Source organism: Pristis pectinata, chromosome 14 (assembly GCF_009764475.1).
Source record: "Pristis pectinata isolate sPriPec2 chromosome 14, sPriPec2.1.pri, whole genome shotgun sequence".
NCBI lineage: Eukaryota > Metazoa > Chordata > Chondrichthyes > Rhinopristiformes > Pristidae > Pristis > Pristis pectinata.
Window position 1 is genome coordinate 46,150,358 of NC_067418.1, and position 27,792 is coordinate 46,178,149.

Here is a 27,792-nt window from a genome sequence, read left to right on the forward strand (position 1 = left end):
CAACTACGAAAACAAACAGATTGGACCTTTGACATTCAGCCCAAACAAACACAGAGGTAGGACCGTGCTCATGAAGAGCAAATAGAACTTCCACTGCAGCGAAGGCTGTTGGCCTTTTGTTGCTTGGTGACTGGTGGCTGACACCCAAGGAATTCAGGAGAGGCAGTTCTGTGGAATATAGAATAAACATCTGTTGATGGAACAACTTGCTCAAAGGAGGATGACATCTCCAAATCACTGCAGGGTTGCTGTGAACATGAGATAATGTTCCAGTTTTATTCTTCAATCATGAAGGAAATTGGCTGCTGTAAATTGGTGGGTGGTAGGAGAATCGGTGGGGGGGGGGGGGAAGTTAATGGATACGTGAGAGAGAATGGGTCATAGTGTGAATGTGACACAATGGGCCAAATGTCTCATATTAGAAGGAAATATGAGGAAATATGAATTATGAGGAAGGTTGATAATGAGATATGCATGTAATTATGTCTGTAATTACTTATTTAATGAATGACTTAATTGATAGCTTTGTGGCCAAGCTTGCGGATGATACAAAGATAGGTGGAGGGGCAGGTAGTGTTGAGGGAGCAGGGAGTCTACAGAAGGACTTGGATGGGTTGGGAGAATGGGCAAAGAAGTGTATGGTCATGCACTTTGGTAGAAGGAATAAAGGCGTAGACTATTTTCTAAACGGCGAGTGAATTCAGAAATCGGAGGTGCAAAGGAACTTGGGAGTCCTAGTGCAGGATTCCATAAAGGTTAACTTGCAGGTTGAGTCGGTAGTAAAGAAGGCAAATGCAATGTTAGCATTCATTTCAAGGGGACTAAAGTATAAAAGCAAGGATGTAATGCTGAGGCTTTATAAGGCGTTGGTCAGACCGCATTTGGAATATTGTGAGCAGTTTTGTGCCCCATATCTAAGGAAGGATGTGCTGGCAATTGGAGAGGGTCCAGAGGAGGTTTACAAGAATGATCCCGGGAATGAAAGGGTTAACATATATGATGGCTCCGGGCTCTGATGGCTCAGAGCCATTTGATGGCTCTGGGCCTGTACTCATTGGAGTATAGAAGGATGAGGGGGGATCTCATAAACCTACCGAATATTGAAAGGCCTGGGTAGAGTGGATATGGAGAGGATGTTACCAGTAGTGGGAGAGTCTAGGACCAGAGGGCACAGTCTCAGAATAGAAGGACGACCCTTTAGAACAGAGAAGAGGAGGAATTTCTTCAGCCAGAGGGTGGTGAATCTGTGGAACTCATTGCCACAGATGGCTGTGGAGGCCAAGTCATTGGGTGTATTTAAAGCAGAGGTTGATAGGTTCTTGATCAGTTGAGGGCATCAAAGGTTACGGGGAGAAGGCAGGAGAATGGGGTTGAGAGGGAAAAATAAATCAGTCATGAACCAGAATGGCGGAACAGACTGGATAGGCCGAATGGCCTAATTCTGCTCCTATGTCTTATGGTCTTAATTATTATGTAATTATCTAAACATGCAGGTGTGTACTACTTATATGTATATAATGCATGTAATATCTCCTGATGTGCCCCAGCATCTTCTTTTACATGATAGCAGTCTCGTGAAGCACTTTGAGGTGTTTTGATGCGATAACAGTCCTGTATAAATGAAAACTGTTGTTGTAAGCAGGCATACAAATATTTGTGTATAAAATTATACACGTCTAGAATAACACACACGTTAGCTACGTTTGCAAGTTCGAAAGTAGGTGTGCAACATACATGTATACATATTTTCTATGTGATAATTATGGTACATCTGTCACATGGAAAATAAAGGCATTTGTGCATGTATGTGCAAGTATGTATGAATGTAAGACATATATGTACACATATCTGCAAGGATGTCACAGAGTAGTTATTTGTCTCATAAATCTTTATCCATCCAGTCCCTCAATCTATTATTCAATTAGTCATCCATTAGATCTATCCATCTATCAAGTCAAATCGTCGAGTTTATTGTCATGTGCGCAAGTACAGTGAGGTAGAGGTACAGTGAAAAACTTGCTTGCAGCAGCATCACAGGCACGCAGGTACGGACAACACTCAGAACATAAATTATACGTGTCTATCTGTCTATTAGTTGGGCTAGAAGTTGACAGGGGGATAATATGAAGTATTATAGTATGTAAATAGCGGACAAGTTGTGGCGAGGAAGAGGGTCACGGTGAGTTGCAAATCTCCACCAACTGATGGACGGTACCTTAAACAGTGTAACGTGAATGGGATTTGCCACCAAACTGCATTTACATCGTTAAAAGGAATTAAACACACCGCAGAAAGCTGGAGCTGGAAATTAATGGCGTGCGGACCCTTTCAATGAAGCGGTCCTTTCAATGACTCTCGACCTCTTTGCCCAGATGGGGAACAATTGAAACTCTGGACACCCACTCTGCAGATGGTAAATTATTGCCAAGGGTTGACAAATAATGCCACTGAATTGATTTTCTTTCCTTTTCTCCTCCGCAGCCATTCTTTGCTCTTCTCCCTACTGAGCACGATTTGCCAGGAATCCGGGGCTGATCATTGACCTGAAACTTACCTCGTTTCTCTCTTAACCGACGTTCTCCCTTTTGTCTCAGACTTCCAGCTCCCGAATACAGCGCGGTCTCTTCTCCGTTCGCCCTACTTTCCCAGTTCCCAGATCCCAGATCCCAAGGTCCCCGGCGTCAGTTCACAGTCCGCAGATAGAGACTGAAATGGTCCGTTTGTTGAGGTGGGGGTGGGGGAGGGGGGGTGGTGGTTGGGGGAGGTGAAATCTAACCAACAAGGACCCAAATGCCGCCCCCCTCCTTCTGCACACTCTGGGCAAAATGAGTTAATTTTATTCCAAAACTGAAACAAAGATTTTGTTTTAAATTCACCAGCTATTTAAACAGTAGCTTACACCACAGGATGGTCGCTGCTTGTTGTTGTGGTGTGTGCAGTGTCTGTGGTGTGTGTGCCGTGTGTGTCTGTGTGGTGCCCCTGTCTGGTGTGTGTGGTGTGCGTCTGTGTTTGTGTGTATCTGTGTGGTGTGTGTCTGTGGTGTGTGTGTCTGTGTGATGTGTGTGTCTGTGTGGTGTGTGTCTGTGTGTTTGTGTGTGTGTATCTGTGTGGTGTGTGTATCTGTGTGGTATGTGTGTCTGTGTGATGTGTGTGTATCTGTGTGGTGTGTATACTTGTGCGTGCCTGCGAGGTGTGTGTATGTGCTGTTCGTGCGTGGCGTGTGTCTGTGGTGTGTTGTGTGTGTGTCTGTGGTGTGTGGTGTGTGTGTCTGTGGTGTGTGCTGTGTGCTGTGTGTGTGTCTGTGGTGTGTGGGTATCTGTTGTGTGTGGTGTGTGTGTGTCTGTATCTGTTGTGTGTGGTGTGTGTGTGTCTGGTGTGTGGTGTGTGTGTGTCTGTGGTGTGTGGGTATCTGTTGTGTGTGGTGTGTGTGTCTGTGGTGTGGTGTGTGTGTGTGTCTGTGGTGTGTGTGTGTCTGTCTGTGGTGTGGTGTGTCTGTGGTGTGGTGTGTGTGTGTCTGTCTGTGGTGTGTGTGTGTGTGTCTGTCTGTGGTGTGTGTGTGTGTGTGTGTGTGTCTGTCTGTGGTGTGGTGTGTGTGTGTGTGTGTCTGTCTGTGGTGTGTGTGTGTGTGTGTGTGTGTGTCTGTCTGTCTGTCTGTGGTGTGGTGTGTGTGTGTGTCTGTGCGCGCGGATTAAGAGAGGGTTGGAGCCCAGTTATCTTTGCAGCACTGATAAAAGGAGAACGTTATTAGTCAAAGGTGTAGATTATGTCCAGAGATAATCAGGGAAACAAAAGAAAAAGGTATGAAATAAAACGTGAGCAGAATCAAACATCTGGCGGGTGAATTACTGAAGACAGCGAGGAGGGGCGGGTAACCGTGAACGGCGGGAGGCTCCCGCGGCTTTGAGGGAGCTCGGGGGCTGGCGATACATACAACAGTGTGTAGAGCCGAGGGATTCACAGGGGAATCAGGAAACGCGAGTGATGTCAGCACGGGAGAGAGGGGTTGGTTGGTGTAAATCCCACACAGCGCGCACTCTGCCTTAATGGTGTCATCTGTGCGTTCAGCAGGCGGGGGCTGATACCTAACCAGGAGGCAGGAGCCCAGCCCGTCTGCCCCGTTGCCGGAATCGGAGAATTCCACGGCACACCGACTGGGAGGAGGTCCCGGAGGCATCGCTGGCTGTAGGATTATACCGCACTCTTATCCCGACCACACACACACACACACACACACACACACACACGCACAAAGGTAACCCAGTCACAAGGAGCAGGTTCTGGGGATTTGAACCCTGTTTGAAGTGGAAGAGGCCGAGGCAAAGGTGAGTTTTATTTTATACAAGTATGTTGATGACCGGCGTGTTGATTCCGCGGGGTTATTCCAGACGTTTGTCCAGTTAGACCCAGCGATCGGTCGAGGGAAGGGAGATCCCGCAGGTTGACTGGTACAAGAGGCGGGGAGAGGGGTTTCGCTGGGAGGTTTCTAACGGTGGGAGCTGGGGCCACAGTGACGGGGACTCCTGACGGGCAGGTCTGGGGGATTTCCCCGCTTCTGGTTCGTCCCTGCACCGGGGGTCAGCCGGCAGCTCCCGGGGAACAGGCAGCATGTGCGGCGGCAGAGGCAGGGATGCTCAGTCCCGTCCGCTCGGCTGAATGGAGGGTGTGCGGTCGCTTTTACTGGCTTGTTATCACCCGGGGAAAGAGCACTCGTCGCTGTAAATGGGTGGGAGAGGATTGTGTTCCGCGGCGTGTGTTAATGGTGGGGGAGCGACCGAATCCTTGCACTGCCTGATTCCGAACCTCTCTCTCTCTCTCTCTCTCTCTCTCTCTCTCTCTCTCACACACACACACACACACACACACACACACACACACACACACACACACACACACACACACACACACGCACCCGCCACAGTGTGATGAATCGACTAGATTTATTCGGCTTGGCTTCTGACCCTCTGCCCGCTCCCCAGTTAGACACAGCAACCAGAGCGGGAGGGAAAGGAATCCTGTTTTTATGAGCGGCAAGTCATTCTGTGGAGCCCAGAATGGAAAGTATCAGCTGGGACAGGGAGGGGGGTGCGGATTCCACCAGAAACGGGACATGGGGTGTAAGGGGGGCAATAAACAGTCCGCTGGAGGAACTCAGCAGGGCGAGGGGATATAACGGGGGCTGGGAGATGGAGTAAGAAATCACACAAGGGAGGGAGACGGAAGCGGACACGAGTTAGCCTGTCAGTGGAGAGAGAGGGGGGGGGATGGCAATTGCACATGGACTCTTGTCTGATCAAAGGCTGCAACCTCGGCTGGACTGAACGCCAGTGTACGGCAGATTGGTGCTGTAAACTGAGCCACCCCCGATTCTCAGGCGGAACCCCACTGCCCCTAACTCCGCCAATGTCGCCGACACGGCGCGGGCAATGAAGGGGGTGAGGAGGCTAAGAGCCGCGGATCGTCCCAACTCCCCGGCGCACCAGCCTCTGAGAGAAGTCTCCCTGCTGGGGTTGGACACAGTGCCTGCCCAGGGGTCAGGTGTGGGTCGGCTCTCACCCTGGTGCACAACAACTTCTGCTGAAAAGGCGGGGACTGACATTCCTCAACACCAGAGGGTTCCTCGCTTTATCTGAACCGACAGAACCAGATGTTGATATTTACAGTGACATGCTATTCACAGATGTTGAATATGTCCCGACCGGCTCCCAAACAGCTCGGCAACAACAGATTTATGTTTCAAAATGCAATAAGTTACGGTGGCGTTTGACAGCAGAATTAGCTGGAAATGGAGACTTCAGTGGTGGTGCGGCTGTCAACTCTGGAGCAACAATCTGCTGCAAGAACTCGGCGGGTCGAGCAGCATCTGTGGTAAGGAAGGACTTGTCGACTTTTCCTTCCCTCCCACAGGTGCTGCCTGACCCGCCGAGTTCTTGCAGCAGATTGTTTGTTGCTCCAGATTCCAGAGTCTGCCGTCTCTTGTGTTGCTCTGGCTGTTAACTCTACCGGGACGCCGTCCACTGCACCATAAATTGAACGCTCCTCTGCGGACTATAATGACGAAGTAAACACAGTTGTCTTTCTCTGTTCTCGTCCTCTCCAAATTGTATTCACCCATTTGTGTCTATATTTTGTATCAAATAATTTTTTTTTGGATTAGCTTCCTCACTTGGAAGCCCAACCTTTATATAATTTGTAAATTAGAGGGGGAAATTCTAATATCTCCAGTTTCTGTAGAAATATGAGTCCTGCAATGAAAAATGAACTTTTAGTCCTGATGTAACTTGTATATAATTTGCTCTTGGTAGGAAGTGTTTACAGTATCTTAAGTTTTCATGAAGCAGCGAAATATTTGTTATTAATGTGAATTATTGGTATTGGTTTATTATTGTCAAATGAAGAGATGTTAATGTGTGTGTGTGTGTGTGTGTGGGGGGGTCCCTTTAATGTCAATTAGTTTAAGGTCACGTTCCATCACTGATCTCTAATGTGCAACATTTAAGATTAAGCTATCTTTATTGGTCACATGTACACCGAAACACACAGTGAAATGCATCTTTTGCGTAGAGTGTTCTGGGGGGCAGCCCGCAAGTGTCGCCACGCTTCTGGCGCCAACATAGCATGCCCACAACTTCCTAACCCGTACGTCTTTGGAATGTGGGAGGAAACCGGAGCACCCGGAGGAAACCCACGCAGACACACGGGGAGAACGTACAAACTCCTTATAGAAAGCGGCCGGAATTGAACCCGGGTCGCTGGCGCTGTAATAGTGTTACGCTGCACATAAAGGAACAATAGGGCAGGAAAGGTTTCGAGAGATATGGGCTAAACACAGGTAAGTGGGACTAGCTCGGTGGGCACCATGGTCAGCATGGAGGAGCTGGGCTGAAGGGCCTGTTTCCGTGCTGTATTACTCTATGAGGATGACTCACTATGACTATGTACCTCGAGACAGTGAACAGCTGGGCAGCATTGTTATTGAAGATGAAGAAGCATTAAGATTCTGAGCGAAATTGTGACCACCTCCAACCCCTGGTACTCAAAGTTAATTTGTTCGGGGCTTTTTATTTTTGGCTGTCAGTGTTTGACCACCAAGATACTGCAATCATTTTCAGAGTTTCCAAATCAGGCAGCAGAGCAGTGTGAAGCAGAAGAATTTCTGTCAAAATGATACTCTGCACAGAACCCCTCTACAAATCTTGGTCCTATCAACTTGTGGGCAAGTTATGCAAAGACATAACGTTATAGATGCTGGACATCTGCAATAAAGCGATAAGCTCTGGAAATTGAGAAGAAGAACTGGGAAGTTCTTTTGCTGTTATATAACACATTGGTGAGGCCGCACTAGGGGTATTGTGTACCGTTTTGGTCACCCTGTTATAGGAAAGATGTTATTAAACTAGAAAGAGCGCAGAAAAGATTTACCAGGATGTTGCCTGCACTTGGAGGCCTGAGCTACAAGGAGAGGTTGCGCAGACGAGGACTTTATTCCCCGGTATGTACGAGATTGAGGGGTGACCTGACAGAGGTATACAAGATCATGAGGGGCATAGACAGGGTGAAAGCACATCGTCTTTATCCCAGGGAAGGGGTGCTAAAACAAGAGGGCGTAGGTCTAAGATCAGAGGCAAGAAATTTAAAAGGGACATCAGGGGCAGCTTCTTCATGCAAAGGGTGGTGCGTAGTTGGAATGAGCTGCCAGAAACAGTGGTTGAGGCTGGCACATTAGCAGCATATAACAGCCATCTGGACAAGCACATAGATAGGAGAGGTTTGGAGGGCTATGGGCCAAACGCAGGCAGATGGGACTAGCTCACTGGACAACGCAGTTGGCATGGACGAGTTGGGCCGAAGGGCCTGTTTCCATGCTGTAGGACTCTATGACATTAAATACTCTCCAGTACAGCAGAATGGTAAGGAGGTCATTGTTTTCATTGCTTGGTTTATATTTCCACAGGAACCAGAGGGGGAAACATAGTTAACATGTCACCTCTGACCTGCTTCCAGCATTTTCTGAGCATAGACAGGCTAGTTTATGGACATGGGGACAGAGGAGATGGAGACCAACAAAGAGGTACTGGAGTCGAACTAACTAAAATAAGACAGTGTACCGCAGTAGACTAGGAGTAAACCACCTGCTGGTAGGCTGGCAAGTTCACCTGTCACCCTGCCCCTGCCAGCTGGTCAGAGGCTCCAGGCCAGAACACGGACAAGCATCCAGGAGGCTGGCTGCACTGATTGTAACCGTGGTATACATCCTGGTCAGTGACAGCTTTCCCTGGAATAGAAACCTAGAAATATAAAAACCCAAATTAGTATAAACGATTACCATAGATCAATACGGTAGCTCTAACTGAATGCATGTGTGCAAGTGTGTATGTGAGAGTGCATGAACATGCAAAAGTGTGTATTTGTATGTATGTCATTGTGTGCATATTTGCATGCATGAGTGTTCATGCATATCTGTATCTGTGTGTATATGTGTTCGTAAAATCGTGTGTATGCACATATCATCTGTGTGTGAGTGTGTGTGCGTATCTGTGAGTGGTATCTGTGAGCATGTGTGAGTGTACTGTATATGCGTGAATGTATATGTTGGTATTGGTTTATTCACGTACCAAGGTACAGTGAAAAACTTGTCTTGCATACCATTTGTACAGATCAATTTGTACTTATCAATTCATACGTGTGTGTGTGTGTGTGTGTGTGTGTGTATGTGTGTGTGTATGTGTTTGTATGTGTGCATGTATATCTGTGAGAACATGTGTGTAATTGCATGTATCCATGAGTGTGTTTATATATGCAAGTGTGTTTAGGTGTGTATGCGTGTGTTGGCGCACATATCTGTGAGTGAGTCTGTATGTGCATGAGAGAGAGTGAGATGGAGGCATTTGCCAATGGAATTCTAATGCAGAAGTTCTGTAATCGATCTCTCTGAAGCTCGGAGGTCACACATACAACATGGGACAGGATTGACCAGGGCACTGTCAATGCTAATCCTCACACGGATAAACCTGAGATGACTCATGTCTGGGAAAAGCTACTTGGCATTTGAAAATGTGTGGATGAATAAATAAAAGTCACAGATATGTTATGGGCGAATTTTACTGGAATTGATTGCGTTCTTTAAGTAATTTGTGTTGATGAAGGTGATATAGGTGGCTGTCGGTTTGGAGGTTAAAAGGACTTTACAAAATATCACCTTAGTAGTTTGTTAAGAAAATAGGGGTGATGTCATTAAAGCAGCAGTTACGGTGTGGAGATAAAATAGCCGAATGTGCAGGGAGTTGTGGAGCACATTGTTAATCAGACTGGGAGGATTTAGACAACAGTGCTCCCCAGGGCTCATCATTAACACTACTGCTGTTTTGATATATAGTAATGACCTAGGCCAGGGCAAACAGTGGATCATTTCAGATGACATAAATCTTAAAATAATTCAGCAAACTGTGCGAATGGTAGCAACAAATCACAAGAGCTTGTGGATTGATGAAACTGGCAGACATAAGGCAGAAGAAATTTAGCAGGAAGAGTGTGAAGGATATAATATTGACTTAGCTTTAAGGAAAGTGCCAGGAGGGTGTATTCACGTCTTTGGAGGAAAATTGAGAATGGAGACAGTGCAGAGGAGATTTACTGGTGTTGGAGACTTCAGCTGTTTGGAGAATTCTGGAGTTGTTCTTAGAGCAAAGAATAGGCACAAATTTGATAGGGGTGCAAAAAGCCCTGAGCAGTTCAAATGGAAGAAGTGCTTATAGCGGTAGCAGGGTCAGTGGTACTGGTTTATTATTGTCACTTGTACCGAGGTCCAGTGAAAAACTTGTCTTGCAAACCGATCATACAGGTCAATTCATTACACAGTGCAGTTACACTGAGTTGGTACAGAGTACATTGATGTAGTACAGGGTAAAAACAGTAACAGTACAGAGTAAAGTGTCACAGCTACAGAGAAAGTGCAGTGCAATAAGGTGCAAGGTCACAACAAGGTAGATCGTGAGGTCAGAGTCCATCTCATTGTATAAGGGAACCGTTCAATAGTCTTATCACAGTGGGAATACTGTGGGAGTCAGTGACCCACGGACTCAAATTTAAGACAATAAGAGAACCACAAAGAGGAATTCTTCCATGCAGTTCATTATTGTGGTTTGGAATGTGCCTGCTGCATGAAAGCAGAAGCCAGTTAATGCTAACTTTCAAGATAAAAACTTGGAAGGAAGGGAAGGATGGATGGCGATAAGCCTCTGGTAGTTAGTAAACAAAGCAGAGCAAAGGCACAGAAACTTGAGGCAGTGAGGAGATTTTCCTGCTGAAGTAGCAGGATTCACAGGGATGTTAATATTCCTCAATGTCATTAAAAGGCTTCAGTTCCAAAACCTCAGGTACATTGTAAGGCAATTGACAAAGGTCCCACTCATGATGCTGGGTGGGGATCATCCTTGGCTCTGTCACTTAAGAGTATCTGGGTCATCCACTCAATAAAAAAAAGAGCTTGTATTGTTCTGAACTTATTGCAAACCTCAGCCAGTCCCAAGATATTTTCTGGCTAATAAACTACCTCTAGTTTTGGTAATGTGAGAAATGAGGCAATGCACAGGAAAATCCCACTCATAGCAATGTGACAATGAGGTAATGACCTAGTCCAATGATGTGCTTGAGGGATGGATCAGAACCAGACTCAGGTTTATTATCACTGACTTATAGGTTGTGAAATTTGTTGTTTTGCTGCAGCAGTACAGTGCAAAGGCGTAAAGTTACTTTAAATGACAAAATAGATAAATAGTGCAAAAAAAAATGATGAGGTAGTGTTCATGGGTTCACAGACTGTTCAGAGATCTGATGGCAGAGGGGAAGAAGCTGTTCCTGAATCGTTGCATGGGGGTCTTCAGGCTCCTGTACCTCCTCCCCGACGGATATTGTGCAGCATAGATTAAGATTTCTTTATTAGTCAAATGTACGTCGAAACACACAGTGAAATGCACCTTTCGCGTAGTGTTCTGGGGGCAGCCCGCAAGCATCGCCACGCTTCCGGTGCCAGCATAGCATGCCCACAACTTCCTAACCCGTACGTCTTTGGAATGTGGGAGGAAACTGGAGCACCCGGAGGAAACCCACGCAGACACACGGTGAGAACGTACAAACTCCTTACAGACAGCAGCCGGAATTGAAGCCGGGTCTCTCCCGCGCTTCCTTGAGCAGTGCCTAAGGATCCTCTACATCCAGCTGATAGGACAACATGGTCTTTGGCTTAGCCCTTCACCTGAAGGACTGTACTAGGATCCTTCATTCTGCATTGCTGTGTCCACCCACATCCCCTACCCACGCTTGAGAGTTTGGAGTGAGGCATAATCTGGCCACAGCTGAGTCAAACCTGACACCATAGATTCACCCCCTGTAAAAGTATAATCTCCCGAACAACTACCTCGTAACCACTTTGTGACTGGCCAAGTGTTGTGTGGCACAGTGGCACAGCTGGCAGAACTATTGCCTCACTCCAGCACCCAGATTCAACCCTGGCCTCTGGCGATGTCTGTGAGGAGTTTGCACATACTCCCTGTGAATATGTTACAGGAAGTACGTGCAAACCCACACGTCCCAGGGACGTGCAAGTTGGTGGGTTAATTGACCATTGCAAATTGCCCCTAGTGTGCAGGTGAGCAGTAGAATCTCGGGAGTTGATGGGAATATCAGGAGAATAAAATTGGTATTGGTTTATTATTGTTACATGTACTGAGATAAAGTGAAAAGTTTTTTTGCTTTGCATGATGTCTAGACAGATCATGCCACATATAATTACATGGAGGTAGTACAGAGAAAACAGAATGCAGAATATAGTGTTGCAGTTACAGAGAAAGTGCAGTGCAGGCAGACAAATAAAGTGCAAGGGCCACAACGAGGTAGACTAGGAGATCAAGAGTTCAAGAGATCATCTTTAATTATATGAGAGATCCATTCAAGAGTCTGATAACAGCGGGTTAGATGCCGTCCTCGAGTCTGGTGGTTCATGCTCTCAGGCTTTTGCATCTTCTGCCCAATGGGGCGGGGGGAGGGGAGAAGATAGAATAACCGGGATGGAAGGGGGTCCTCCATTACGTTGGCTGCTTTCCCGAGGCAGCGGGAAGTGTAGACGGAGTCACTGGAGGGGAGGCTGGTTTGTGTGATGGACTGGGCTGCATTCACGATTCTCTACAATTTCTTGCAGTCATGGGCAGAGCAGTTGCCATACCAAGCCGTGATGCATTTGGATAGGATGCTTTCTGTGGTACATCTGTAAAAAGTGATCAGTGGGTGCTTGATTGCTGATTCAGTGGACCGAAGGGCCTGTTTCTGTGCTGTGTGACTCTGATGAAGATCTATAGGCACCCAACATCCTTCTGCCCTGTGGCAATTAGCAAAAGGTAGCCCAGGAGGTTTGAACGGCTCCTCTCAGCCCAGGGAACTAGGGTATCACTCCCTTCTCCAGTACACTCTTAAAGCTTCTGCTTGGGAAACAAGTGGAAGGAGATCATAGAGTCATACAATGCAGAAACAGGCCCTTCAGCCCATCATGTCCATGCCGACCTTTTTGCCCATCTGCACCAATCCCATTTGCCCGATTTAGGATCGTATCCTTCAATGCCTTACCTGTCTAAATACCTCTTAAATGTAATTATTAAACATATTAATATAAGATATTATATAATAACTACAAATGAATCTGATTCCACCAGTGAGTTCCAGACATCAACCACTTTCTGCCTAAAAAACTTACCCCTCATATCTCCTTTAAAACTCCTTCTCACCTTAACACAGCACTTGCTTCAGTGGTGACTGAATTTCTTCACCGACCAGATCACACACAGAAATCCCTTGTGCAAGGTACGACAGCTTTTTGTCTCGGCCCGAACTGTCGACTATCCCTTTGCCTCCACACGTGCTGCTCGGCCTGTTGAGTTCCACCGGCAGTTTGTTATTTGCTCCGGGTTGCAGAGGTTTCTTGTATCTTCATCATTTTTTCCACCTTCTTTACCTCCACTCAGGGGAAAGGTGACTTGATTGTGTAAAGATTGTGTAAAGGTATTGTGCAGAAACTGAAAGATCACATTAAACCAAAGCTGTTTGAAATAGCCAAAGGCTATATTACTGGGGACAAGGAACCAGAAGCAGAGTGAGGCAATTTGCAAGATATTTCATCTTGTATTGGAAATTTGGCTCATTCTTGTATCACATCTTCCACGGCAGCTTTGTGTATGGACCAGCAGGTGAAAAAATGCAGCCAACTCCACTAAGCTTGCGAAACCCAACATTCAAACTCGCATGTCAAATACTGGAGAATTTCTTTTGAAATAAATGACAGGTATCCCACAGGCAAAATAGGGTGGCAATGTTCAAGCTTCTAGAATAGAACCTGAAGCACACCAGTGAGACCATTTCAGCCAATTAGAAAGGCTTTTTCACCATCGGCTTAGAACAGAAATTGCCAAGAGAATGATCGTATTTCAGCAGCCTGGCTAAGGCAATGCAGTGGAAAAAAAAATCAATGGAAATTTGAAACAATGGAGAGGAAGATATCGCTGTTCAGAGGCTCGTTCAGATAACGAGGGACTGGATTTGGACAATATCTAATGCACACTTCTGTGTAAAAGTGCATATTAACCACCGATGCACTGACAAATGAATTGATACTGCTGCTTTATGTGAATGAATCAAACTCACAGGGATGTTCATTGATGAAGACAGTGCAATGCCACACTGGGGAATCCACTCTGGAGAGATTTTACAGACATGAGGGCAAAGTGAATACACAAAGTACATCTGACCATCACTATGGCAACCTGAAAACAGACCAATCTTAATGGGGCAGCACTACCTACGCTGGGCAAATGTTGTCAGCAAAGATGCTTCAAAATCATGAGGCATTTTTGGGAAATAGGGGCAAGATCTTACCTGGGTATCTCAGTGGAGGTCTTGATTCCCAGGGCTAGTGGCAGTCTAAATCTGTCGGTGTTGCTGGCTGTCTCTGCATTGGATCCTCAGGGAGAGCACAGCGGCAGCAACCTCTTCCACAGCTCTCCCGCCAGGAAACCGTCCCTGGGCCTGTATCCCAGTTAATCCCACGGGAAGCAGGGTACTCCCCATTCAACTGAAATCAGCACCAGCAAGGGAGGGGGAAACAGCTGAGTTTTTGTCATTTATTTCAGTGAGCTTGAATGATTTCAATTAATCTTTAGTGCGGGGGTCCACTTTTTAGCATTTTAAATGGAAAACAATAGTTCTTTTCAACTTCTCAATATTATTGTGCATCCCACATGTCCCTGAATGTTTGTGAATGCCGTCAATGTTCACAAACCTACCTGAACCCAGAACACTGACAATTTTAGCAACAGTTCTAAAGGGAGGGGGTTGGAGAGGGTTCAGAGAAGATTTACGAGGATGATTCCCAGAATGAAAGGGCTGACATATGATGAGAGATCATCAGCTCTTGGATTGTACTCACTGGAGTACAGAAGAATGAGAGGGGACCTCATAGAAACATTTCGAATGTTGAAAGGACTGGACAGAGTAGATGTGGCGAAGTTGCTTCCCATGGTGGGTGAGTCCAGGACTAGAGGGCACAGTCTTAGAATTAGCAGGTAAGCATTTAGAAAAGAAATGAGGAGAAATTTCTTTAGCCAGAGGGTAGTGAATTTATGGAATTCGTTGCCACATACAGCTGTGGAGGCCTGATCATTGGGGGTGTTTGAGGAAAAGATTTATAGGTATCTAATTAGTCAAGTTATCAAGGGATCTGGGGAAAAGGCTGGGAATTGGGGCTAGATGGTAATAGTTTAGCTCATGGTGAGGTAGCGGAGCAGACTCGATGGGCCGAATGGCCTACTTCTGCTCCTTTGTCTTGAGAGAGGTGGGGGAGTTTGTGGGCTGGCGCCTCACCTTCCAGCACCTGAGGTCCAGCTGCTGCTTTCAGACCACTCCACTCCACTCTGGGGGCCGGCTCCAGCACCGAGGCTCCACGTTCACTTGGGCCCCCGCGGCTATAATAATTAGTGCAGGCGTGAAGCCAAACAGGTTGGGGGAGCGGACTGGTGCGGGGGAAACGCAAACTCAAGTCTCGGGCTAAGTGGAGCATAATCTGGTGCATTTGGAGCCCAAATCAGGGATACCTGGAACGGTAGTTCCCAGGATGCAGAGTTCAGCGGTCCTTCCACTGCAATACGACTTCATTATTGAGTATGGAAGATCCAAGCAGAGCATCACTGTGACTGCTCTGTTGCTGTGGGAACTTGGATGTTGGAAGTGAAGCGCGTTAAATACGGTCATGGTAGATTTCCCAGTAACCGCGTCTGGTCTCAGATCGCAGGTCCAGTGTTAAAAGCGGCCTCTGTACACATGCTGGAAGGTGTGGGCAGAATTTGACTTAGTGTGAAGATGAGGGATTGAAACTTTCCACAGTGATGGCGATACATTGCTTGACGAGCACACCTTCTGCTCGAAACCGATGGCCCTACAGGTTCCCCCCCCCTCCTTCGCATCGTCCGGCTTCAGATGGAGTGGCCAAGAAGTCAGTCGGAATCACCAGGGAAGCTCTGTACAAGCAGGTGTCGCAGGGACCGTTGGACCTTCAGCGTGAAGCCATATGTCGGTCACGCACAGGACAGCTCCGCACACCGCCACGGAGCCCTTGATGAGACGACCGAGGTTACACTTGAGCCTCGTTCAACCGGATTTGCTTTCTATAATTGAACATAAGCTGTGGGTCAAAAAAAAAATTGTCACTGACTCTAATCGCGGCCACAAGCTGAGGTCACACAAGTTGGAAGCAGGAACCGCAGAAGAGGTTTGCAGAACATGGAGACGCGTGGTTGGAACTGGAGATGAAATCAGGTGGTCCTGTACATAGTGCATGGCTTCTCACCACCCATCTCCTCCTCAAGCGACTACACTCCCTTCACTGAATCAGCTGTTTCCTGCCTTTTTTTAATGACTCCCTCCTTATACATTCCCCAATGACAATAATAAACCAATTGCCAACTAGTATCAGTCTGGAGTCACATGGCCAGAGCGTGTGAGCATGTTTCCTTTCCTTAAAGGCACTGGTCAACCAGCTGGGACTTTAAAACAATCTGGTTATTTCCGTCGTCACCATAATCGATGCAACCTTTCTCCTCCAGATTTATTCAATGTCCTTTCTGATTCACTGGATGTTTGGCACTGGCACTGCCAGTACTTATCACCCATGCCTAGTTTCCCCGGAATGGCGAACCTCTCGATGGTAAAGCTGGGCTCGGTGCAAACTTCAGGAACTAGCAAGTCCGACAGAGAGAAAGAATTTCGTCACAATTCAACTCCAGAACCAAACAGTCCAAAAATTAACACAACTCTTTAAGCTGTACAGAGATCAGGAAGACAGAAGACTATCACTAGACTAGATTTATAGTTGGACCCAACATCAGTTACAATGACATGAAATGTATAAGGTGATGTTACTTGTATCTCACTGTTGAATGTGAAAAGGTACATAGTCAAAATTAGCTTTCATTCTTTAAGAGGGTGGAGAACAGTATTGTGCAGCCCTCTATGCAGGATCTCGACCTGAAATATTGACTATCCTTTTGCCTCCACAGATGCTGCTCGACCTGCTGAATTCCTCCGTCAGTTTGTTTTTTTAGTGCATCTTGCAAGTACGGACCTGCCGTCCTCTGTGTACCGAGAGCAGGTTCTTTCCAATGATTGGACAGGGGAGTCATATGGTGTATCAGCGCAAAATAGCAAGAGCTTGAAGTCTGAGGATAAATGTAATTTGAGTAGTCAGCTTAAATAAATAAGCCACTACCTCTTTGGATACACACATTGTGAAGCTATTACAGGTATGTGATTGGGCCAGTAATCCTGAAGCCCGGACAAATAACATGTGTTTGAGTTCAAATCCCACCTTGCTGGCTGTGGGGTTTAAATTTAGTTAATGTAGCTTCGGTGTGGCCTCGATGTGACTTCAGGCCCCTCAATGTGGTGACTCCGAACTGTCTCCTCAATTCCGGGGAAACTAGGCATGGGCGATAAGTACTGGCAGTGCCAGTGCCAAACTCATCCAGTGAATCATAAAGGGCATTGAATAAATCTGAAGGAGAAAGGTTGCATCGATTATGGTGACGACGGACTAACCAGATTGTTTTAAAGTCCCAGCTGGTTGACCAGTGCCTTTAAGGAAAGGAACCATGCTCACACACTCTGGCCATGTGACTCCAGACCGATGCTAATTGGCAATTGGTTTATTATTGTCATTGGGGAATGTATAAGGAGGGAGTCATTAAAGAAGGCAGGAAACAGCTGATTCAGTGGAGGGAGTGTGGTCGCTTGAGGAGGAGATGGGTGATGAGAGGCCACGCACTATGGAGGTAGGGGAAGGTAGGTAGTGAAGATTTGTTCATAAGAATCCTTGCCCTGAGAATTGGCGCAGGACTGAAGAATATGGGGGGGGGGGGAGAAGAACACGGAGTGGATGTTGACACGAGATGGCAGACGCTGGAATCTGGAGCAACAAACGATCTGCTGGAGCAACTCATCGGGTCGAGCAGTATCAATGTAACTGCACTATAATGAATTGACCTGTACGATCAGTATGCAAGACACGTTTTTCACTGTACCTCGGTACAAGTGGCAATAATAAATCAATACCAGTCCGTGGGGGAAAGCAATTGTGGATATTTCAGGTTGAAACCCTGCATCAGGACAAGGATGGAGAGGATGTTTGCTCTTGAGGGAGAATCTGGAAATAAAAGTTACTGTTTAACAATAATTTAAGGTAGAGATGAGTTAAAAAATTCTCTGAGCTTTGTGGGTCTTTGGAACTCTCTTCCTCAAAGATTTTAGAAGCAGAATCCCTGGATATTTTTAAGGCAGAGGTAGACAGAGTTTTAACAAGCAAGGGGGTGAAAGGTTACCACTGATGGGACTGTGGAGTTGAGGTTGTGAATGGCAGAACAGGCTCAAGGGGCCGAGTGGCCTACTCCTGCCCCCTTAGTTTGCACGAGGGGGTTGGAATTGGACGCCGTACTTGGCGGAACCGGGGAGTGTGGGGTAGACAGGAGGTGATTTGGCGGTGAGAGTGGCCAGTGCTGGAAGGCCAGGTGGGAAGTCTCCACTGAGGAGGAGACGTTGCTTCCCTCTGGCAGCTCCCCATCACAGCCATCATGTTGATGCAGCCTCCGTGGGGGTTCCTGGCTGTCCTTCCGGAGAAGGGTGCCAAAGCAATGGAAAGGGTCATTGGAGAGGTCACCCTCCGCACCCCCCTCACTGCCCCTGCCATTAAGTTTGCTGATCAGAAGGAGGCAGTGATGAGATCCTCAACGGGGGACCTTGGAGGATGGCAGGAGAGAGACTGGGATAAACCAGGCCTTTCTAGTCCAGTGGTGGATCAACAGTTTTCTGGGGATGGCAGTGAACCCCAAGATATCCAACCAAGTGATGGATTAGCCTTCTACCCTACCTCCTGACAGATCCCCAGGCTGTTCTGCCTAGCAACAGACCCCATGTGACCCAGCCTCGCAGCTGGCTGGTGACTGAGCCACAGACCAGCCTGGTGGCACATTCCCAATCTGACTTGCCCAAGCAGCACACCAGTGACCTGTGCTGCTCTGCCACACACCCTGAGGCTATCCTCCTCTATGAGGGGCCCCAGGGTTAGCAAACTCAGATCAGCTGCTTACAGCTGGCTGACCTGCAACCCGCAGCCAATCCAAGCAGTCCGACGGCAGACTGAAGGAAACGCAGATTGAGGCAAATAGCCAATGGAACGGTGTGCAGTTACTCTGGGTCCTACTTTGATAAGAGACCTGGGCTGAGAAGTGGCAGATGGAGTTCAACCCAGATAAGTGTGAAGTGATACACTTTGGGGGATCGAATTTGAAGGCAGAATACAAAGTTAATGGCAGGACTCTTAACAGTGTGGAGGAACAGAGGGATATTGGGGTCCATGTCCATAGATCCCTCAAGGTTGCCATGCAGGTTGATGGGGTTGTTAAGGCGTATGGAGTGTTGGCGTTCGTTAGTTAGGGTATTAAGTTCAAGAGCCACGAGGTAATGTTGCAGCTCTATGGAACTCTGGTTAGACCACACTTGGAGTATTGTGTTCAGTTCTGGTCACCTCATTATAGGAAGGATGTGGAAGCTTTAGAGAGGGTGCAGAGGAGATTTACCAGGATGCTGCCAGGATTGGCGAGAATGTTTTATGAGGATAGGTTGAGTGAGCTAGGGCTTTTCTCTTTGGAGAGGAGGAGGATGAGAGGTGACTTGATAGAGGTGTACAAGATGATAAGAGGCATAGATGGAGTGGACAGTCAGACTTTTTCCCAAGGTGAAAATGGCTAACACAAGGGGCATAATTTTAAGATTATTGGAGGAAGGTATAAGGGGGATGTGAGTGGTGAGTTTTTTTTTAGTGGTGGGTGCATGGAACGCACTGCCGGTGGAGTTTGTGGGGGCCAGGTACATGAGCGACATAGAGACTCTTGGATAGCCACATGAATGATAGAGAAATGGGAGGGAAGGGTTAGCTAGATTTTAGAGCAGGATAAAATGTCGGCACAACATTGTGGGCCGAAGAGCCTGTATTGTGCTGTAGTGTTCTATGTCTAAAACTAAAACTATAAAACCAAAACCCCGGCTTGAAGCTGATGCCTGCATTGATCATGCACTGATCGCCAGATGGTGAAGGAAGAAATCTGGAGCCCACTGACAAATGGGAGGGATTTGACAGGAGCAAGGGTTGAGTGATGAGGTGAAGGGTCAAAGTAAGTGATGCAAAGTTACACCAGCTGCAGGTTGTAAACCGGAAGAGAGTGTGGGGTGCGGAGAGAGTGGAGTACAAACAGGACAGCTCAGTATGTGGTGTTGTCAAACTCATTACTTGCAGCCACCGCTCTCCATTGCCTCTCCAACAGTTGCGCTGGCAATGGTTCGCACCATCTCCCCTCTGTGGGTTAAGACTGCAGGCTGGCCTCTCTACAGGTTCTGGTTGTAGACTCTCTTCTGCAAGAGAGAGACAAGTGTGGGAGTGCACGTCATGATTTGTGTTTGGGTGACGTGGTGCTCACGGTTCAACAGCTCCCACTGTCTATAAACCTAGACCTGCACCTAATCCAGTGCCAGGAGAACAGTCTTCAACCAGTAAAGAGGTTATTATACATCTGAATTTGAGATTAATCTCCATCCTGCATAGATCTGTCCCAACCTGATATCAAGATGTTAGTCTCAGCTAACGTAGATCTCTCCCTAATCTGAAGTTGTGGTTTTCATCCAGCATAGCCCTGTCCCTAATCTGATGTTGGGCTCAGTACTGCATCCATACAATATAGACCTTCCTTTGAATATAGAACATCGAACAATGCGGCACAGGAGCAGGCCCTTTGGCTCACACTGTCTGTGCCGACCATGATGTCTGTTTAAACTGGACCTGCCTGCACATGGTCTATCTGCCTTTTCATGTGCCTATCTGAATGCCTCTGAAATGTTGCTATCATATCTGCTTCCTCTGGCAGCCTGTTCCAGCCACCTACCACCCTTGGTGTAAAAAAAACACTTGCCTTGTAAATCTCCTTTAAACTTTCCACATCCCAATCTGATGTCAAAAACTTATTCTTCATCCAATCTAATGTCCAGCCAGCATTAACCTGCCCCTGATCTGATGTTGAGGTTATTCTATATCCAGCAGAAGCCTGTTCCTTTTTTCTGATGTATCTTTATTAGTCGCAGGTACATTGAAACACACAGTGAAATGCATCTTATGTAGAATGTTCTGGGGGCAGCCCGCAAGTGTTGCCACGCTTCCAGTGCCAACATAGCACGCCCACGACTTCCTAACCCGTGCGTCTTTGGAATGTGGGTGGAAACTGGAGCACCCAGAGGAAACCCATGCAGACTCACGGGGAGAACATTACAGACAGTGGCGGGAATTGAACCCAGGTCACTGGTGCTGTAATAGCATTACGCTAACTGCTGCACTACCGTGCCTGTCCTAGTCCCCATCCAGCATGGTTAATCTGATTTAAACAGTTTTGTCTCCAGGCAGTATAGATATACAACTAGCCTGATGTGAAGAGGTTATTCTACATCCAGCATGGTCCTTCCATAACCCGAAGTCAAGATGATCGTCGCCAGCCAGCGTAGACCTGGCCCTAGTATGATGTCAAGAATCTAGTTTCCAGCCAGCATAGATCAGTCATTAATCTGATGTCAAACGGTTATTCTAGAGCTGTCTCTAATCTGAAGTCAAAAGTTTAAGCTTCGTCGAGTGCCGACTGTTCCTTAATCTGGTTAAGTGATTTGCCTCCAGACAGCACATGGCTGACCCTAACCTGAAGATAAGGGCTTACTCTCCATCCAGGGAAGTTCTGTCCCTCGTCTGATTTTATGAAGTTCATCTCCACCAGCACTGAAATTTCACTAATCTTAATTCAGGAGGTTGTACCTGGAGATTTTGGCTCACTAAAGTCAAATTCATTGTCATGTGCACGTACACGTATGCACAGGTGCAATGTAAATCTTACTTGCAACAGTATCACAGGCACACAGCATCAGATGCACTTCATTCATGAAAAACATAAATTAAACCTAAATTATGCTCATTTTTTTTACAAGAGAGTTCACAACTAGAACAATAAAAAGTTCATTGTAGTGCAAAGTGGTCATGCTGTTGCTCTACAGAAGTAGTGTTCAGGGTTGTGCCGGTTGGTTCAAGAACTGAACAGTTGAAGGGAAGTAGCTGTTCCTGAACCTGGTAGTGTGGGACTTCAGGTTGAAGTCCTACCAATGGTAGCTGTGAGAAGATGGCATGACCTGGATGGTGGGAATCTTTAATAATTGATGTTGCTTTTCTGAGGTAGAATCTCCCATGGATATCACTGATGGTGGGGAGGGATGTGCCCGTGATGTATTGGGCTGAGCCCACTACTCCCTGCAGCTTCTTGCATTCCTGTGCAATCGACTTGCTGCTCCGAAAGGGTACCTGTAGATTATCTGGAGGGCCAGCAGAGACCTGACCCTAACCTGATGTCAACAAGTTGGTCTCCAACATTCTCCTTTGACATTTCCCTGATCTGAAGTTGAGGTTGTTCTCCAAGGATGACGAGCTCCTCTTTTTTTTTCCTTTGGGACTGGTGTTTGGTTCTTATATTGTCTTCCTAAATACCTTCCAAATTGACACAATGATCGAATAATAAATTAAGAACATTTAATTCCCCTCAGAGCCATCTGAATAATTCCAACATTGTGACAATAAAATCGCTTCCTTAGCCATGGGTTTCCATGGAGTTGGTATTTTCCCACTTTGTGCCCTCTCTAGATGTACTTCAAACTGCCATTCCATTCGCCGCCTTCCCTCATTGTTCTGTTCAGCACTTTACCTTACACATATTCTTAAACTTCCAGCAATCTCACTTGGTATTGGTTTATCTGAAAATACAGTGTCAGTTTTCATACGTGAGCTTGTGAAATAGTGTTATCTCGTCATCCCCTCTCGGATTTGTGCTCAAATCCTCCAGAACCCTGTCTGTTTTAGTCTCTGTAACTTCCTCCAATCCTGTAACCTGTCCTCCCAAGCATCCCTGCTTTCGTTCCTCTGCTTTGGAGATCACCATTTCCGCTGTTCAGGCTTCATGCCCTGGAATTGCCTTTGTTAACTTTTACGTATCTAACTCTCCTTGTTTAAGATGCTTCTTAACACCTTCCACTTTGACGAGGCTTTGGTTGCTTTGTCTTATGACCTCCTTATTTGTCTTACTGTTAAAATTTTATTTAATGATGTTTCTGCAAAATACCTTCTACTTTTCTGAGTCAGAATGTGAGGCAGCTGTTAACACTGCTTACAGAACTAAGGACCCAGATTCGATCCTGGCTCCCAGTTCTGTCTGTGTGGAGTTTGCATGTTCTCCCTGTGACAGCGTGGGTGCTCTGGTTTCCCAAAGGTGTTTGGGTAGATTAATGGGCTGTGTAAAATGACACCTTTAGTGTGGATAAGCAGCAAAAGAATTGTAACGGAGTGGATTGGTGTGTGAGAGAGAAGACATTTGAAGCTATTGTCGAATAAGGAAAAGGAATGGGGTTGATGCTAGCATAGGCTTGATAGGCCAAAAAGCCTCCTGTGTTGTAAATTAATGTGTTATATAACAGTTGTTAATAATTTGGAGTGTATGTGTACAAGGGATAGATTATATGGTCGGTCTGAGTACTTGGATTACTTGGAGAGTTTTCTGCCGTAATAGAAATTTCATATCTCTGGAGTAAGATGAATTCTAGGATGGTATTGGTATTGGTTTATTACTGTCACTTGTACCGAGGTACAGTGAAAAACTTGTCTTGCATACCGATCGTACAGGTCAATTCATTACACAGTGCATTGAGGTAGAACAAGGTAAAAAAAAAATACAGAACGCAGAGTAAAGTGCCACAGCTGCAGAGAAAGTGCAGTGCAGGTAGACAATAAGGTGCAAGGTCACAACAAGGTAGATTGTCAGGTCAAGGGTCCTTCTTATAGTACAAGGAACAGTTCGATAGTCTTGTAACAGTGGGATAGAAGCTGTCCTTGAGCCTGGTGGTATGTGCTTTCAGGCTTTTGTATCTTCTGCCTGATGGGAGGGAGGAGAAGGGAGAATGTCTTGGGTGAGAGCGGTCTTTGATTATGCTGGCTGCTTCACCGAGGCAGTGAGAAGTAAAGACAGAGTCCACGGAGGGGAGGCTGGTTTCCATGATGTGCTGAGCTGTGTCCCCTGCAGTTTCTCAAGCAGAGCAGTGGGACAGATTATTTGAAAAATATTGACACTGCGATGGATTATTTGTAGAGTCCCTGTACACTAATTAATTGGTGGGTCTCTGCACTGGAACGTAGGCTGGATTTTGTGGAGAATGTCAGTGATGCAGTGGGCTACTTGAAACATTTCTATACTGGGATGATTTATTTGCAGATTCTCCAGTGGGATTGAGCAGTTGGAGGGTACGTGCATTGGAGTACTCAGCAACTTTACAATCTTTGCAAGAGCTGGATGGTTTTATGTGCCTTGGGAACTGCTACAATGGGCGGTGCCCATTCATGGAGTGTCTCTTTCACCAGACCTCCTGCTGCTCAAGCTTACTTAGTTCTTCAGTGCCAATGCAAAGGGCATGCAATAGATCCATCTGACATCCTGTTTATTACACGGGTCTTATCAATCCTTCACCACATCAATCCATTGCTTAGACCCTGTTCAGCTCTGACTGTTATGCATTTACTAATCCCAGCTGAATTCGTCCAAACCAATCCCATCCTGGTAGGGTTAACATAATCAGCTCGCTTCTACCCTTAGAAAGGACCATGCGTTGCATTTGCCCTAGCTTTTTTCGAGCCTTGCCAGAACGAGCCCTTCGAGTTCTCACCAGTGACATCTAACTAAACACCTGATGATGTGTCCCACCCATTGACAGAACGGTAGGATGCTGTGTTAGTGTTCATTTCAACGTTTCAATTATATTTTTTATATATATAATGACGTAGTTATATATTTGTACACAGGCACTGAGGGGTAAAAGGCTCATTTTCCATATGCATAAACCTTATTTGAATCCCATATTTTAACCACTGCAAGTGGTGTATCTGGTATTCAATCTGTTCCCCACATTGCACATCATCTCACTGTTGTGCAAACCTGTGGTTTTGTACAGCAATTGTTTCCTTTCAGTTGGGACTCTGCTCAACTGCCACTATTTTGTTTCGTTGTGTTCCGTCTAACCTCACATACTTCCTGCCCTTGCCTTCACTAATTAAAGCATGCTTCAGTTCTAAACTTGAGCTGAATGGTTCCCATGGCAATGGGGGGGGGGGGGGGAGAGTTTCTTGTTATTGCTGCTCTTCACACCAAGTACCCTCACGTGACCTGAACTGTTATCCTTCCTGCCAATAGTCCATATATTGCGTTTACACCGATGTGCTGTCGTGGCCAGATCTGCTTGGCGTTTTCAGCAGACACACCCATAGATATGGCCATCATCCATGAAAATATTAGACTTAGTAACTTAGACTTTATTAAATCCATCCATAATTTCTCTCTCAAACCCATCTCTCGGCATGCAGTCCAGAACTGCAAAACGATCTGGACTGCATGCTGAGAGATGGCGCAACAGGACTTTCAAAAACAATTATGACCATGAGTCACCTCCTGATCTCTGATTGCAAGGCCCAAGCCTATTGGGACATAGATTGTCTATTGGGGAAAAATATTTTGAGCAACCTTCTAGGAAGCCTGCCTTCCTCAATCACTCAGTCTCATTTCAAGAATTTTTGCCCTTGCACTCCACTGCACTAATGCAGTTTACCTGGTAAACATCTCCATTCTTTCAATGTGTGAATTATAGGGCCCCTGTGGGTTTTGCACTGGGGTAGAGTATTTGGAAAGTTTCAGAAAGTTTTAAAAAAAAAACTTGGAAACCTGAAATAAAAAACAAAGTCCTGCGGATAATAACTCATTTTCTCTCTTTCCCATTTCTGATAAAGGATCTCAGACCTGAAATATTAATTGTATCTCTCTCCACAGATGCTGCCTGACCTGCTGAGTGTTTCCAGCATTTTCTGATTATGTTTCAGATTTCCAGCATCTTCAATTTTGATTTTCTGCTGGGGTTACTCTGTAGGCCAGATAATATCTGTAGTGAGCGACACAGTTAGTGTTTCAGATTGACGCCCTTTCATCAATTGGTTTATCATTGTCACATGTATCGAGATGCAGTGAAAAGCTTTGTTTTGCATGCCATCCATACAGATCATTTCGTCACATCAGTGCATCAAGGCAGTACAAGGGAAAAGCAAAAATAGAATGCAGAATAGTGTTATGTTGCAGTTACAGAGAAAGTACAATGCAGGTAGACAAAAGGTGCAAGGACCATGATGAGGTAGATTGTGAGGTCAGGAGTTCATCTTTGTCATACTAGAGGTCCATTTGAGAGTCTTATAACAGTGGGGTAGAAGCTGTCCTTGAGCCTGGTGGTACGTGCTTTCAAGCTTTTGTTTCTGCCTGCTGGAAGAGGGGAGAAGAGAGACTGTCCCAGGTGGGTGAGGTCTCTGATTATGCTGGCTGCTTTACCGAGGCAGTGAGGAGAGGCTGGTTTTTGTGATATGCTGAGCTGTGTCCACAACTCTCTGTAGTGTCTTACAGTCTTGGGCAGAGCAGTTGTCGTACCAATCCATGATGCATCCGGAGAGGATGTTTTCTAAGGTGCAACTAAAAAAAATCTGAGTGTCAATGGGGACATGCCAATTTTCCTTAGCCTTCTGAGGAAGTACGGGTGCTGGTGAGCTTTCTTGGCCATGGCATCGATGTGGTTGGACCAGGACAAGCTTGGTGATATTTACACCTCGGAACTTGAAGCTTTCAACCATCCATACCTCAGCACCGCATGATATCGAGGATCTAACAGCACCAGAGATGGACTACAGCAGATCAGGAGGTAGCCTCCTCCCAATCCTCGAGACGGAGCAGACACTGCCTCACATTGATGCTCACATCTCAAGGGTGATTAACAGTAAAGGACTGTTGCTGATCATCCCAATGTCTGCTTGAACACAAATCCCAACCATAGCTGGCTGGCTGAGTGGCCAGAACAAGGACACTAGTAGAGCAGCAGTGGGAAGTTTCAACAGTGACCAATTTGTACCCAGCACAGCCCCTGCCTCTCTCCTGGTTACGGTGCCTCAACAACACATGTAATCTGAGGACAGATTGCAGTAACACATCACGACCTTCTGCTCTGAGCTTGTCTGACAGAGATCTAAGCTTTTGCTGCTACGACATTTGTTGGTGAAGTCTGTCAGTGCTGCAGAGCAGTTAACTCTATGCTTTGTAAAGGTCCCGACCCACTTCCCTGCTGGGAATGTCAGGGTCCAGGCACTACTCAAAGCCCTACGCAAGACTGGGGCTGAGGTTCCCATGCCCCTTTGTGTGATGCAGCCTTTCAGACAGGCAATTGTGTCCCTGTGTACAGTCCAGCCCATCAACATCCTCACTTCAGTCAATACTAAAGGCCGAAAATGCTGGAAACTCTCGGCAGGTCAGGTGGTATCTGTGGGGAGAGAGAAACAGAACCAACGTTTCAGGGTGAATATCTGGGAAAGAGGGAAAAGAAGTTAGTACCAAGCTGCAAGGAGGGTGGGGGAGAGATAGGTAGGACAGAGAGAATGCCTTTGATAGGGTGAGGTCAGGATTGTCCTAGGGATAGGTTGTATATAATCAATGGGTTAATGGGGCAGTTAGGGAGGGAGGAGAGTACTGAAACATTAGTCTACAGCCTGTACTATAGTTTTGTTGCTTTCAAATGTGATCTATCGATTTGCTCACTGACCGTGAACACACATTTCTTCCAGTATCACATTCACTTCCTGGTTGACTCACTCCCCTCCACCAATGGCACATCAGCATGGATCAGAATATTTTGCGTGGGCTTGTGTAGAAATATTTACAGAAACAATTCTTTAGTTATGGTGAAATGACAAGTTAAGTTTGTTGCTATATGCACAAGTACACGTATACGAAAGTATAATGAAAAACTTGCAGCATCATCACAGGCACAGTGTTGTATTGGCAGCATTCACAAGGAAAACATAAATTAAACATAAATTAGACACAATTTTTACAACATAAATAGAACATTTTAAAAAAAAAAGTCAATTTCAGTGCAAACTGGCCAAAGTGGTCACAGTTTTGCTATACTGTAGTGATTAGGGTTGTGCCGGTTGGTTCAAGAACCGAATGGTTGAAGGGAAGTAGCTGTTCCTGAACCTGGTGTTGTGGGACTTCAGGTTGAAGT

General features: G+C 46.2%; 1 protein-coding gene across 2 annotated transcripts in view; it reads left to right on the top strand.

The window, feature by feature from the left end:
- Positions 1-3,965: 3,965 nt before the first annotated feature.
- The window catches only part of LOC127577844 (excitatory amino acid transporter 2-like), a 107,383-nt gene continuing 83,556 nt past the window's right edge, over positions 3,966-27,792 (top strand). The window contains exons 1-2 of one of the 2 annotated variants that reach the window (XM_052029450.1): positions 3,966-4,322; positions 16,593-16,835. The gene's annotated coding sequence lies outside the window, so the exon portion shown is untranslated. The remainder of the gene's footprint in view (positions 4,323-16,592; positions 16,836-27,792) is intronic. The other variant, XM_052029449.1, reaches the window with a different exon arrangement.